Here is a 16182-nt window from a genome sequence, read left to right as displayed (position 1 = left end):
GAAGAGGAGTATATCAAAACAAACATGAGACCTTTAAAATTGTGGTGTTTGAAAGAATTAAAGTAATGGTATTTTCCAATGTAACGTATTGATATTTTCAGAGACCAATAAACTAAAATGCTTGAAAATTACAATTTAAAATACTAAAATGACTATTTACTCTTTATTATTTATTCAATAATAATCATTGATTGGTGTTAATCTCTATTTTTCCTCTTCAATGTTTATAATCTGTTTTTACTTTTTCTTCTTTCGTAAACGTTTTACATTTTGCAACTGCTGTTCTGTGTCGATTGATTCGTTTTGCTTTGATGCCTCTAGGTGAATCTGAGACCAAATGTTTAAGCAAGGTAGTGAAAATCGGAACAGATCGGCCGGTTGAACCGAGAACCGAATCTGCATCTGGTTCAATAGTATTGAAAGCCACTCTGCTATAAAATTAAATAGAGAGCCGTTAAACCTGGTAAAAAATCACTACAATCGGACAAAAGTGGTGGTTCAATCAGTTCAGCAAATTAGACCACGTTTTGATTTTTGTACAAGAAAAAAAGCGACAAAAACGATGGTCATTTTCTTCCTACGCTGTAACAAACAGCGACAAAAACTATTATATGCTATAATCAGAATTCTCAGGAGTCATTATTATTTTGGAAGGGAGAAGGAGAGGAGGGAGGGAGAGAGAGTCATAATTACATGATCTGATAATCTTGTCAAATAAATTATATTTTACAGGTGACTCAAAAATTGGCGTCTGCCGCAAACAGAAGTTCACATATGGTAATAAGATATGCCCTAATCCATCACTGAATGTCAGGTGTTGTCCAAGATTAATCAAACAACATAACGCTCATCTTCTTCTTCTTCACTACTCAACTGTCTCTCTAACTTTTAGTTAACTTCTATGTTTGCTTCGATCACTGCGGAATTTTGCCAATGAAAAAAAAACCATTGCACTTGTACTATTATAAAAACTGTACTGCGCCTTCTTTATTGCATTGTGGTTGTATATAGTTTCTAAGAAATTTTTTACTTGCTCTCTAAAGAGTATATGATTATTATACTTGTGTTGAGATTTCTTGATATATGGCATATTGCGTACAAATGGATTGGAACCAGCAAGTGTTTTTTTAAATCAAACTTCGAATCAGGTTTTGGATCAGATGATGGAGTCCTTGATTTTAGGCCTAAGATTTTTTATTGGTAGTGCTCTGGTGGTGTTATTAGGTGATGATTGTTAGGAGCGTTTTCGTAAGAGGGGGATAGGATTTATCAGAAGTTGTCATGGCAGCTTGTTGCCAATGTGATGTGGTGTTGGGGATTAGATAGGTGGTCTCTAAAGTCTCAAACCCTTCATAGAATATGTGTGTATCACGCGGTCCATTTGTATAAAATTCAAGATATTAAAACATAGAAAGAGATTGTTGGCAGTAGATTGTCAGCAGTATGGTCTCCCCTTCCACGAAATGTTCGGACATGGAATGTGGATGGATCGTCAAAAGGGAAGCCGGAATCTGTGCGTATAGGTGGTGTGCTGAGGAATTCATTGTGAGAGATGAAGCCGATGTTTGCAACGTCAATTGGTTTAAAAGACTCAAATGAATCCGAGTTTAAGGCATTTGTTTTTTCAGTCTGGTTGTCCTTTCAACAGAAAATATTGGTTGAAAGGTTGTAAGATAATTATAGAATTGGAAATTAAAATGCTTAACATTGGGTGGGGTGTTGTGATGGGTGTCCATTTAATCTGAGATTCTTGAGCAAACAAAATGTAAAAACATGCCGAGTTTGATGGATGTGGGCTTTGTTAATATAAAAAAGGCATTTAACACGGGATATTTGGACCAAAATTAACAAAAATTTATAGCAGTTATGATTGTGATGAATGGGACCATCTTAATCTAACCATTGATCAATTTGTGATTATCTCACTTGATTTGGGAACAGAGACTTACACACAATTGCTTCCCCCTCGAGATTTTGATGAAGTGCCAGTTTTTATGCCAATTGTTTCCGTGCTGATGAATTGTCTTTGTTTTAGCAATTGTTCCAAGGAAAATAATTTTGTTATGTGGCAAATGAGAGAATTTCGAGTTGAAGCGTCTTGGACTAAATTGTTTAAATTTAGTTATCAAAATCTATTTCACATCAATGGTCACTCTGGATATTGTCATTTGTTGCCATTACACTTTTTTGGTGATTCACTGATATTGGCAAGCAATAAACAACAAGTTGTTCTCTATAATAGGAGAGATAATAAAGTAGAGGCTAAAACTACCAATGCCTTCTATTGCTGTTTTGATAGTAAGTTCCTATTATGATCTTCTTTCAATTTTTTTGTTAGTAGATTCTCTAACAATTCTTGTTCATCAATCATTTTTAAATTTTCAAGTGTAATGTTTCTCATTCACTCAAGTTTGTCAGATCTTGTTTTGCTTGAATTTAATTAATTTGGAATTTTATTATCATTTTTATGTATGGCTATTAAAATCTGATCAATCTTGCCATAATTGAAATCTGATCATGTATCATATGCTGTTCAGACAAGGTTATAATTGAATTTGTTCATTATATTTGTTCAGTAATAGAATTCAAGTTAGACTAGATTACAATTAAATTCATTTAATATATTCACACTAGAACTGGGAGCTCGTAGTCTGACATAGCATATATTTTCTGGAAGGAATTGAAGAGTAAGTTGATTGAAGAGAAGGTTGGTTTTGGTGGGGAATAGAGATATCATAGCAGTCTATGTACTAGTAAAGTTCAGAATATCTTATACATTAGCATGAATCTTTTCAATCTTAAACATTTAAAATGCACAATACCTTTGAGGTGTCATGAAGGTTGGTTTTTTTGCAGCTTTGCAAAGTCATGTATATAGTAATAGTACTGTAATATCCGGCAATGTAACGACTCTTTTAAGATCTTACATACATAGATGTCATCCAATATTTGGTTTGTAATATCCAGCAATGATTAAGTATTGGAGTTGAATATTTCCCTCCTTCTATTCACATATATTATTATACTCACTGAACATTTGTTTTATACCTTACAGAAAATTTGTTTTCAAGTTTCAAGCCTCAAATGAATGGTAAATGAAGAAGAATTGGACCAAAGAGATGCTGCAAAGTAAGAAAACTACAAGAGATGCTGCTCGATCCAAGTCGTTCACATCGGTAGCTTAACAAATTAAGTCATAATGGTATAGAGGATGAAAAGTTGCTACACTTCATGTCATTTATTTTTTTTTTTTTTTTATGATGGCATTTGCTACACTGATGTGCATTGGAGATTATCTTAATTTACTTATTGAGTTTGTCATTGTTATGAAAATTGAACATGTAACGCCTAAATTTGAAAGTGTCTAGAATATTCAAATAAGCGTTAAACTGGCATTGGATACATTAATTATACAAATACAAAACACGACATCAAGTCGGAAGTTCAGTTACAACACCATCCAAAGCTACTATATTACATTATTACACCAAAAGGTTTAACATTCATAGGGTAGCTACAAGACCCATAATACATATCTTATAATATAACATATGCGTCTCTAATTCACAACATAGAGATTCCATGAAGTCACGATCGATCCAAGACTTTTTCTTTACCTTTTCCTTGCGCAACCTGTGAGCCTGAACAAAAAGGAGTTGGGTGAGACATAATGTCTCAGTGAGTTCTTCCTAGCCCTAGGCTAGTGATAACCTCGGGGATAACCTATGGTTATCACGTGTCTACTTTACAACCTGGCGGTTGATTATACGTGTGTGGACTTGTACCTTTGACGGTCGTGCATGCTATAACCCATCTTAGGTCTTTCCTATTTGTTATAGGTTTGATATTCTTATACGTGCCATGGCGGTCAAGGGTTCCTAGCACCGCTTTGCTATGATACGCTAAATGTATCTAAGCCTAAACATGAATCAAATCATGGCACAGCCTATACCGGACGAATAGGGTATCCTAAGATCGTCCTTGGCAATCTTTTATAACTTGCTCATATCTATCATCAAATCATAATCATGCATTAACACATTCATTATATCATTAAGTTAGGGTTGAACAATCAAACATAATCTTGGTTCGTTTTACGGAGAGTCCCGGGTGGAGTAACCCCAAGTACACTCCCATACATGATCGATGTACGTACATCGGACTCCCTCGGTGTCGTGCGGGTCCCTTGCAGCTTGAACCGTTCCCCTTAGGTCGAGAACCTCTCGTATCCCCCTAACGTGGATAGCGAGAGACACGAACACCTACATCTTGTATTAGTCATAATCTTATGCATACATGAATGATTAATTTATAACCACTCGAGTTAAATTCCTTTAACTCGGATCCTTGATCGATCCTTAGGGTAATACATATAAGTTCATAAGCATAAAAGACATTCATTACCCTTAACATAATTAATCATGATCTACATCCTAGTTCTCAACATCTACGTCGAGGCTCTAGTTCCATTTCCCGCCTGCACTATTGCATAATGCCCATTCAACTTATCTAATAAACTCCCTCGTATGCCATGCTCATTTATGCATAATGAATACTTGCTTAGCATTCAAGAAACATTCTTTTGGAAACTATGCCTTGGTGTCTTGAATTGAGGGGTTACCATTTCAAGATTTGCTCTAAGAGAACCGCACGCAAAACGCCCAAACCACCCATGATGAGCAAAACAAGGAGTCTCCCCCATTGTCTGCTCGCCATGGCGAGTAAAATGGTGTGGGAGGCGAGTAGTTACTCGCCTAGGCGAGTTGGGGGCGAGTGGAACCCCCCATTCGCACTACTAGCTCGCCGTGGCGAGTTATGTCAGTTCAGAACATGTAAAAATGACATTTTGCACCCAAAAACCTCAAAGCAAGGCATCCCAAGGCATACTATAGTACTAGAAGTCATATAGAACCTGTAAATCAGCTATTATGCAAGTATTCATAAGTATAAAGATGCATGGCATAAAAGGGGTAACTTTCCTATACATTAACCATAGAAAATATATAGTTTTCTTGTAAGCTTTAACACTCATACCATGGAATGAAACTACTCTAGAACGCACCTTAAAATATCCTCAAATCAAGACCACAACTTGGAAACCTTGACAGCAAACCCTAAGTCCAAAACCCTAGAGAAGAGATGGATGTTGGTGAAGCTTGCTTCCAACTTGTTACCAACAAACACCAAACCCTAGCCTTGCTTAAACTTCAACTTCTTGAAAGATTAGGAGATGATTAAAGGAAAATCATGAGTAGAGAGGAATAGAAAGGTTTGCTTCATCATATCATTAACCAAAAACCAAGAACCCTAACCAACTCATGCTTGATTTCAAAGAGGAGAAGGATGAAACAAAGATTATGGGAGAAGAAGGATGGTGAGGATCGATTTTCTAGAGAGAAGGGAGAGCAAAACTTTCTTTCAAACCCTAGTGAGAGAAAGTGAAGAGGATTGTGTGAAAAATTTGGACTAAAGTCCTTAAATAGTCCCTCAGGCGCAATTACCATTATACCCCTAGCCTTAAACGCGCTTAAACTATCGTTAACAGGTAATTCTTCGTATCTTAAAAGTGAGATATTACAGAACATGTCATATAAGGTTGTTAATTGTCTATTCTAGCATATCATTTATGTTAGAGACTAAGTGTTATTTTGAAGCTGACACCTATATAACAGGGTGTTATCTCGTTAACGTTTACGAGGTTTAGAAACTTGTACAAATATATGCTGTTATTCAAACCATTATAATTACATTGTAAATCTGGAATTCTAGAAGGTTGTAGAAGATAATTGAATAAGAGTTAGTTAGTATTCTGTTAATTTTTAGGGAGAGTCTTCTGTTCGAAAGCCAGGAGTGAAATCTTAGAGTCGTTCAGAAAGTTCGTTAAGAGTTACTTAGGAGAAGTGTTCTCTCTGGTTTAGGAGCAATACTGCTTTGGTCTAGAAGTTCTTGAACTCTAGTATAGTATTCATCTTCTTCAGTCTTCAACTAAAAAAAAGAGTAAATTTTAATACGGGTCGGCCCGTTTAGCCTATGGCCTGTGTAGGGCCGGGCTTGGGTATTATTTTTGAAGCTCGTTGTTCAACTAGGCTTTTTGGCCCGGCCTGAAGCCAGTTAGGGCCGGCTCTAAACGGGCAGGGTAGCCCATTTTGAGAGCTCTAATTGCTACCCCTCTCTATTTTTTTTTCCATAGACAAAGTCGTAATTTTATCTCATATGTGTCAAACATTAAATATAATTATAAATTCGTGTTGGGATTCTACTTTCATGTAGTATGGATATTATGGTCTTGGTAGTGTGTGCAACTTTTTAATTTAATAATAATATATAGGAAGCTCGTGGATACATAGTCAAGACATATATTGAAATACAACTAAAGCTCATTGATGGACTTGTGTATATGAAGTCTCATCCTTAATGGGTTCATATATTGATGCATCCTCCCAAAGGTTTTAAGACTCTTGATTTTGTTACCTTTTATAGGGTAGACTACAAATTAACTATGTAGTATTGGAAGATTTTTTTTTTTTGATAAAGCTATGAAATGAATTAAAGAGTCAGGTGATGCCTGAACCGTTTACAACCACCAAAATCCAGCAGCAAAAGAAAAGAACAAAACAGAAACTAACAAGCAGAAACAAATCAGGTCATATCTACTCTAGTGTAGGGTAGGCCTAGTGAATCTCTGTGAAGAAGGGAACAAATGAATGCAGGTGGATGGTCCCACCAAAGAGAAGCATACGTGGGCAGATTCTGGCCATTTTTAGCCAAAGAATCCGCCACCAAATTTCCTTCCCTTAGCACATGTGAGAGAACACAATTAATCTGCCTGCAGTAGCACATACAGTTATGCCAGCGAGTCTTCATTTTCCAAGGAACTCCCTCTTGAGATTTAAAAGCCTTAACAACCCCTAAAGAGTCAGTTTCAATCCAGATATCTGATAGATGTAAGGCAGAGGCTTTTTCCATAGCGAACATACACGCACTGAACTCAGCGTCAAGAGGCGTTGCATGCCCAACATTCTGCGCAAAAGCACCTAAAAACTTAGAGAAGGAGTCACGAATCACAACTCCAACAGCACCACAAGGAGGGGACCCAAAGGATGAGCCGTCACAGTTAAACTTTATACAACCTGCAGGAGGAGGAGTCCAGGAGACTTCCCGAATAGTAGTAAAGTGTCTAGTTTTTACAGGGATACCAAACAGCCTAGAAACCTTAAAGTCCTGCATAGAGGAAACTCCTTTGCTAATGACTAGATTATAACTGAGCTTAACTTCTGCCAGAATAGAGTTAAAGAGAGAGCTCATGCTTTGTTGCTTGTTAGAAAAGTACCGCTGGTTCCTTTCAAGCCACAGACTCCAAATGGTATGCACAATGGCTGAAGTAACAAGTTGTTTGACCATCCTGCTGGAAATTCTACTAGTGCTCATAACAAGAGATAAAATGGAGGAGGAGAGATACATCAGCACCCTTCTGAAGCCAGTCCCAAAGCTGAACAATAATGGGGCATCTAAGGAAAATATGAGGGGAAGATTCATCATGTTGTCTGCAAAAGCAACAAATAGAGACAATAACACATCCCCTTGTTCTTAGGTGCTCATCAGTAGGTAGTTTGTTTAACAGCAACCTCCATGTTATGAAAGCCCTGGAAGGTGGAATGTAGGAATTCCAGAGAATTTTATCCCAAAGGACCTGTGGGCCATGCCTAAGCAGAAAGTGATAGGCTAACTTATTAGTTAAGATTCCATCCACTAATCAGTCCAGTTAAGAGAATCCTGCAAGTTTGCCAAAGGAATAGGGGTCTGCAGGATTTGAGTTGCTAACGCCCCATCTCTATGAACAAAATATTCAGGGAGACTCCAACATCCATTTACTATATAATCAGCAACAGTCATATTTAGGGACTTGTGCATACTGTCAGGAATGTTCCAGTGATCCACAATACTCCTATCTAGCCATTTATCTGTCCAAAAGAAAATGTTTTCCCCACTTCCAACACACCAAGTGGCATTCTGCTGAATGACAGAGACAAAGGACTTAACACCTGGCCAAATGGAAGAAGAGATATGATATTGTTTAGCTTTGCCTTGTGTGATGAACCTGGCCCTGCAAATCTTAGCCCATTGCTCACTAGAGGTCAAAAGTTTCCAGTAGAGCAACAGTAGAGCAGCCTTATTCATCAAACTGGGATCTTTGATAGACAAACCACCTTCACAGTGGGGCCTACTGATATCTTTCCAAGAAACCGTGTAAATTTTCTTTTGATGCACATTGCCACTCCAAATAAAATTACGGATATGCTTAGAGAGAGAGGAGAGAAGACTGGAAGGCCATCTGTAGATTTGAAAAGAGAAGACAAGCATGCTACTAAGGACCGCATTGACCAACTGAACCCTCCCCATGATTGATAGGAGTTTGCCTTTCCAAGAGCACATTTTGGCAAGCAGCCTGTCATATATAGCCTTGAAGTGACTGGATTTAGGCCTTCCTTTGAAGATTGGTAGCCCAAGATAGATGAAAGGAAAGCTCCCCTGACCAAATCCTGTTAAGGAGGCAATGGCTCTTCTCCTAGAAAGAGGGACCTGAGAGGTGTAGAACTTACTTTTTCCAGCATTAATTTTCTGACCAGCAAATTGTCCATATTTATCAAACAACTTCATAATTTCTTTGATATTAGCTATGGAACCTTGACAAAAAATTAAAACGTCGTCAGTATACAAAAAATGACTGGGAATCAACATGCTTCTGCAAGCTTTTATCTGGGTGATTTTGCCAGTCTGCGCAAGTTTAGCCAACCCTCTACTCAGCACCTCTTCAGCCAAACAAAAAAGGAGAGGGGACAGAGGATCCCCCTGTCTAACTCCTTGAGCACAACTAAAGAAGCCAACAGCTTTACCGTTCACACTCACAGACAGCTTAGCAGACTTGAGGACAGTAAGAATCCAATTGCAGAAACATTGGTTAAAACCAAAACACTGCAGGACCTTGAGTAAAAATTCCCAATTTATGGTGTCGAAGGCTTTCCGGATGTCAATTTTAAGAGCAATCCCAGCCCCAGCAGAATTTTTGTGGAGAATGTTGACTGCTTCAGAAGCAGTAATAATACAATCATGTATTTGCCTCCCAGGTATGAATCCCCTCTGCTGCTCCGAGACTATTTTAGAGGCAATTTGACCTAGTCAGTCAGCTAGGATCTTAGTAATGATTTTGAACTGGAAGTTGGCGAGCGCAATAGGCCTGAAGTTATCCAGACAATCAGCACCTGGGACTTTAGGAATCAAAATCAGCAGATTTGAGTTAAGATTGGGCATAATAAAGTTGTTGGTAAAGAAAAACTGAGTTGCTTTAATCACATCAGCACCAATAATAGACCAATAATGCTGATAGAAATGGCCCGGGAAACCGTCTGGCCCAGGAGCTGAATCACCATTCAAAGAGAAGACAGCATTCTTTATTTCAGGTGCTAGAGGGAGAGTAGTAAGTTTAGAGTTGTCATCGTGAGAAACCAGGCAAGGGATGTAGATGTCAGGCAGATTATTGACCTCAAAACTGGGAGCTGTGGAGAAAATGGAAGAATAATATTGGAGAACATGTTGCTCAATAGATTGAGGAGTGTTGAAAGTCCCGGTGTCACTTCTAAGGATGCTAATGGAACTTTGCGCTTCCCTGATTTTCACCACCCTGTGAAAATAGGCAGTATTCCTGTCACCAGCCAGAAAGCTAGCATTCCTAGATTTATCTTTCCAAAGATCATTGACAGTGTTTAAGGCCTTATAATAATTATTAAGGCAGATAAGCTCTTCTGCAGTTCTAGAAGAATTGTTCCCAAACTGGTATATATCCATTTGAGCCGCTTCAAGATTGTTGTGAGCAATCTCAAGTTGCTTATGTAAGTCACCAACAACCAATTTGTTCCAACGCTGAAGCTTGGCCTTAAGAGTCTTAAGTTTGAAATGAAGCTTGTGCATAGGGGTTCCAGTCACCTCTTCAGTCCAATGACTAGCAATGAGATCAGCACAACTATCATAGTTAGTCCAAAACCTAAAAAATTTGAATCTTGGTATAATATCAGCAGGAGGGGCTTTCTGCAGAGAAAGAAGGAGGGGAATGTGATCAGAGTAACATCTAATAAGAGTGTTACAACTGATGGAACTCCAGCAATCAAACCAAGGACCATTGCATATGGCCCTATCCAACCGTTGAGCAATGAAAGCAGCACCATCCCTCTTGTTGGTCCATGTGAACTTGACACCTTTGGTATCTAAGTGGATCAGGGAGTGAAGATTGGACCAATTTATGAAATCAAAACAAGCAACTTGGAGGGGCAATCTCCCTCCTAATTTCTCATGAGCACCAGTGATGGAGTTGAAATCTCCCAAAAAGAGCCAGGGGCCTTCATGGATGTTAATAAGATCAGTAAGCTTCTGCCATAAGCTTCTTCTGTTGATGTAGTAAGTATCAGCATAGATCACAGCAATGTAGCAATTGACTCCCTCAATGAGGCAAGACATTACAAGGCATTGTTCATGATCAAATAAGACATTTGGGTTATAGTTGTTATTCCAGAGGCACCAGATGCTGGGAATGTTGTCCAGCCTAGTGTTAAGAGCATGGTTAGTCAAATCAAGTCTGATCCAAAGCCAAGCAGGGACACTATTAAAGTTGACCATGGGTTCAGCAAGAAAAAGGAAATCAGGCTTATGTGTTTGAATCATTTGGTTAAGGTGAATTTGGGTTTCAGAATTTCCTACCCCTCTGACATTCCAAAATATCATCTTCATGTTGAGGGGTTAAGATTGTTGGTTTTTTTGGATCGGGTAACTACTCTTTCAGAGCCAGCTTTGGTAGAATTCTTAGGACTCTTGTGTTTCTTAGATTTCCTGTTGGATATAAAAGGGTGACCAGCATCAGGTGCCATGTTGTTGGCCAAATACTGTAAAGCCACAGGATGTAGAGCAGCAGAGTCAAAGTTGTCTGAGTCAGTGACAGGCTCAGATGTGCTATCAGAGGTATTATCAACCTCATCTCCCCATAATCTGCTTAGAAGCTTCACACTTTCCAATCCAGCCACAGTGTGTTGAGTAGAATTTGTGGAAGTTTGAATACTGCGCTTGTCAGGACCCAACTGATCATATTTGGTAACAGGTGAAGCAGAGATCATAGGGGTCATAGCAGATTGTTTTACCGGCAAAGGATCCAAAACTTTATCAGTTGACACAGATGCAGCCCTGAGGAATGACCGCCTCTCAGGAGCGCTGCACTGCACAAGAGAGGATGAACTGGGTGGTGGGAGTGGCAGCTCCACAGCCAGAGAGTTCAACACATGAGTGCCTAGATTACTAGTATGAGCCTGGGGAGTCCTATTTGCCAATGTACTAGGTGCCCCAGAGCTGACACAGTGAGCTAGAGATTCACTCTCCCCGGTCTTAGGTGCCTCAGAAACAAAGATGTTATCATCAATAGCCTTTGAGTTGGGGTCTAAAACCTTGCCAACTGAAGAAGCCTCCCCTACAGGAAGTACACTGTCAGCTTCTAATAGAAGGTCAAAAGCATTGTGCAGGGCCAATGTTGAGGGGGGGTTACCCACCTTCTGGATCACTGGTCTCACAGTCTCATCCGCATTGGCCCCTTCCTGGGTAAAACTGTGGTTGAGGTCAAAATTAGCTCTAACGGGAGAGATAACATGAGTCCCCGAGCTTGTATTCAGAGAGGCAACCACCAAATCAGTGTGTGTTCCCTTTACCTGTTCAGAGTCTTTTCCTGTCAGTTCAGATTGCTTCTTAGACACAGTTTCAGGGATTGAAGGCTTTTTGTTCAACTTAGAGGGAGCATCTTGCATACTAGTGGAACCAATCTTCATGCAATTTTGAATATTATGGCCTATTGTCTTGCAATTAGCACAAAAAGAAGGTTGCTTCTCATAAACAACCTGAATGGATAGAGCATGCCCTTCCCTTTCAACGACAACAGTTTCAAACAGTTTTTCCGAAAGGTCAACATCAATTAAAACTCTAGCAAATAAACCAAACCTTCTCTGCTGAGTAGCATCATCTATGGTCAAAGGAGTGCCCAACCCCGAAGCAATTTCATAAAGAGTTTATTTCCTCCAATACTCTTGAGGAAGATAAATCAGTCGGACCCAGATTTGAGTGTGAGTTTGAACTTGAGCCTGAGGAGTGAAGTCCCTGGTCCAACAGTAGAAACGCAGAAAACCAGGCTTGAGATTAACCATCCCCATTGCCCAAACCTTGCGCATGTCTTCAACAGAGCCAAAGATGAACTCAAAGAAACCCTTTCCCAAAGGGATCAAATGCCAATTTCTCAGGGTTGGCCAGAGATTGTAGAGCTTCAATTTCAAAGCCTGCGTAGTGAGAGGGGTATCCCCTTTGCTCCAAGTAATACGGCCATGGAGGTTTCGTTTGCAATCCGCGATTCCAATCTCATACTCCGCTTGGGAAATCTTGACGCGCACAGAATCGCCCATAACCACCTTGTTAGGCAACTGAGAGAGTTGAATTTCGCAAGGATCAGAGAGAGCCTGAGCAAAAGATTTACCAGACTTTGACGGAGTCGCCGCCGATGAAACCGTTGTGTCCAGATTTGCGAGAAACGGCCATGGACAAACCATGGTGAAGAGAAACAGAATCAGAATTTACCGGAGAACGAGGGACCACCGTCGTGAACGCCGGAAAGAGAGTCACAGATGAGGAACACCGGGAGAAGAAGAGGGGAATCAGAAAGCGTCAGAGATCTTCAGAGGAGAAGACGAGAAACACCTCGCCGGAAAAACAACAGAGCCCCGCCGGAGACAGTTAACCCACCGGAGAAGGACCGTTACGGTGAGAGAGAGTCCAAACCCCGAAGATTCATTGTAACCAAAAAAAAAAAAAGAGTTAATTTTTTAATTGTAACCAAAAAAAAAAAAATGAGTTAATTTTTTAATTGCTCATGTAATATATTGAAAAATCCTCTATTGAAAACGCATATTTTACCATTGTAATTTGATGTTCTTCCTATTTTTGTCCTCAAACAACTCGGTCACACATGCGCCGTTGACATGGCATGGAATATTGTCACGTGGCTCTTGTCACATGTATTTTTTCCGATGACACGACAATTTGTTGCTTTAAATTAATTTTCTAAAGATAATTGAGGGGATGGAATAATAAAAAAAAGGACAATTTCTTCTTTGTAGACATAAAATCCATAAAACTGACTTAGAGATTGATTTTTTCATGGTTTTTCGCAACCATGTTTAGGATGTTAAAATAGGGCCTCCCACGTAAAATTATAATTTTCTGACAAGAGACAGATTAATTATGAATTTTTAAGGCGTTAAAAACTCAAAAACCAAAACAACTGAAATCTTGACATAGAAATCAAATTTTGAGCTGATTCTTTTGAAATACCTCTATAAAAATACATAAAAAGGATCTGCAAAGTTACATAACTTTCTAATATGCCTCAATTTTTTTTTTGACCAAAACATGCAAAATCGCAAACTTGTTTCGAGTAAGCATACATGAACCGAATTTCGGTCCCCAATTTCATATACATGTTTATAACATCATGTTCAAACACAAGTTACAATAGATGAGCTATTCAATGGATCTTCGTAGGAGGAGCTCCAAGAACACTCCAAAATCACTAAGGTGGAAATACAATGTTTTTGCTAGACTGAATGGATCCCCTTTTCTTTCCATGTGTCATTTTTCATAGTCATTACTTTATTAACCTAAAGGGTCTCTCTTTAGATGTCTTGACTCACCAGTGGAGTTGGTTGCTCATTCTCTATGGAGCTCCTTCATACATAACACGTAGAGCTGAAGCACGAGCATCTACATCACTCGTTTGTGCAGGATGCATGGCATGCCATGAAACACTTCTTACGAGGACCACAACTTTCACTTGGACATTAATACGAGGAAGAGGTAATTTTCTAGTTTCCCTAAATGGTCAGGTTGGGCTAAGCATAACTTGAATGGTAGTGTTGAGTCAACCATGACCTAAATGGTCAAGCTTAGCTCAACATTTTGAAGGGTGGAGCTGAGCTAGGCATGGTGAATGGTGGAGTTAAGCTGGGTTTTCTGAATTGTGGAGTTAAGCTAAGAAAGACCTGAATGGTTAAGCTGAGCTAACCATTATGATGGGTGGAGTTGAGCTAACATGTTGAATGATGGAGCTAAGCTAGGTATGCTGAATTGTGGAGCTCAGCTGGACATGACATGAATGGTCATGTTGAGCTCAACATTATGAAGGGTGGATTTGAGCTAGGCATGACATGAACAATCAAGCTGAGCTAAGCACACTGAAAGTGGAGTTCGCGTGAAATGAATGCTCAACCAGAGCTGGACATGTTGAATAGTCAAAGTATAATAAAGTCTATGTGATATGGTCTTCCATATCAGTCCACATCACAAGAACCTTCATCCTAAAATTTTATAGTTTTTAAACAAGTAATTAGTTAATTATGATTTTTTGTTCACTAAAATTATAAATTTCTTGCAAAAATCATAATTTGATAGAAAAAAATATTGGGAGGAACCTTTTAAAAAATTAAAAAAAATGTGAGGAATATTTTTTTAGGCAAAAAACTACCATGTCATTACAAATATCCACATTGCAATAGCCATGTGGCAAGATTCTCTGTCACGTCAGTGTCTTCTATGTTTTTTTTTTTAAAACAAAAGTAGAACAATTAGGTGCTATTACCACATAAGCAGATTGTATACTACTTGGAATGGAGTGCATATCAGTGAATTGTTCTAGAGATAAGCCTAAATTAGCAAGACCATCTGCACATTGGTTTCCCTCCCTATAAACATGAGTTACAAAAAATTTCATGGATTTTATCATTTGTGCACAGTTATTCCATCAGTTTCTTAGATCGCAAGGCACCTGAATCTTAGCTTGCAAGGCGTACACCACCATAGATAAGTCTTGCTCCAGCCAAAGATAATTCCAACACTTTTGGTGAGCAATTTCTATTGCTCTCATGGCTCCAATCAGCTCAGCCTGAAAAGCATTTCCAATTCCAATATTCTTCGCAAAGCATAAAAGCATATCCGCATTAGCATTTCTAAATATCCCCATTAGCATATCCATCTGTACTACATTTGATCCAAGGGTCAACAGGGGGTGCCACAACCCCTCTAAAATTCTAGGGGCTCTTGGAGGGTGAAAGATGATGTCAAATTTCTTAAGAAGGGAGAAATCTGCCATAGAGATAGAGTAAGTTTTTGAGTCGTTGCTTGCTAAAGAAACCAATGCAGTAATGGAAGAAATTGAGCTTTTCCAGGGGATCTTCTTGTTACTAAATCTGAATTGGTTTCTTGCAAACCAAATGACATTTATGATGTTGATGATTGCAAAGTTAACCACTAGTTTGCTTTGATGGTTTAAAAACCCATCACATGTTTTCCATACGTCTTCAATAGATTAATAGGGAAGAGGAACATTCAAGACTTTAGAGAACCAGCACCAATTTGAACAGCGCCTTCTATGTGACTGGACTGTTGGAAGATAAACAAAAGAAAGAATCTCAAATTGAAGGGATAGAATTTGTGTTTATTTTAACATAGGCATTTTTCAATGTTCACGTATATAATAGGAACAATTTGAACAATTAATCATTCTTTAATCAATCAACCATGTTTTTTTAGGTCATTATGAAATATGTTTTTAATTCTATATTGTAACATTTAACATAATAATGATTTATGGAGAAATAATTCATACATTTTTTTCCAAAGCAATGGACAGATAATTCATACACAATAATAAATTTTTATCAAAAATATTTTAATACTCCTTCATGGTATTATATTTTTAGTGATTTAATATTTTCAATACCCCCCAAAAAACACATAATGATAAATCATTTAATTGTTATGTTTTTATATTGTAATATCCACATTTTTATCATTGACTTTTTTCTTTGACCTGATCGTTGACTATTTTTATTTTTTGAGAAATTTCTTTAAGGGGGTATTTTTTTACCAGAACGTTGACTATTTTTTTTTTTGGGAACTTATTCATTGACTACTAATAACTACTTTATAAATCTCATTCTGTTATTTTTTTGAAAACAAAACATGATAATTATTTATTAAAAAATCATTCTAACTATGTGTAAGGATAAATTGGTTTGTCTGGGCTTAAACGGTCGAGCCTGATTTTATTAA

General features: G+C 38.3%; 1 pseudogene; it reads right to left on the bottom strand.

The window, feature by feature from the left end:
- Nucleotides 1-6639: 6639 nt before the first annotated feature.
- Nucleotides 6640-7893, bottom strand: LOC146946392 (uncharacterized; annotated as a pseudogene).
- Nucleotides 7894-16182: the final 8289 nt, after the last annotated feature.

This window comes from Medicago sativa, chromosome 2, assembly GCF_051527215.1.
Source record: "Medicago sativa cultivar Bolivia chromosome 2, Bolivia_mono, whole genome shotgun sequence".
Taxonomy (NCBI): domain Eukaryota; kingdom Viridiplantae; phylum Streptophyta; class Magnoliopsida; order Fabales; family Fabaceae; genus Medicago; species Medicago sativa.
This window is presented reverse-complemented; position numbering and strand designations above follow the sequence as displayed.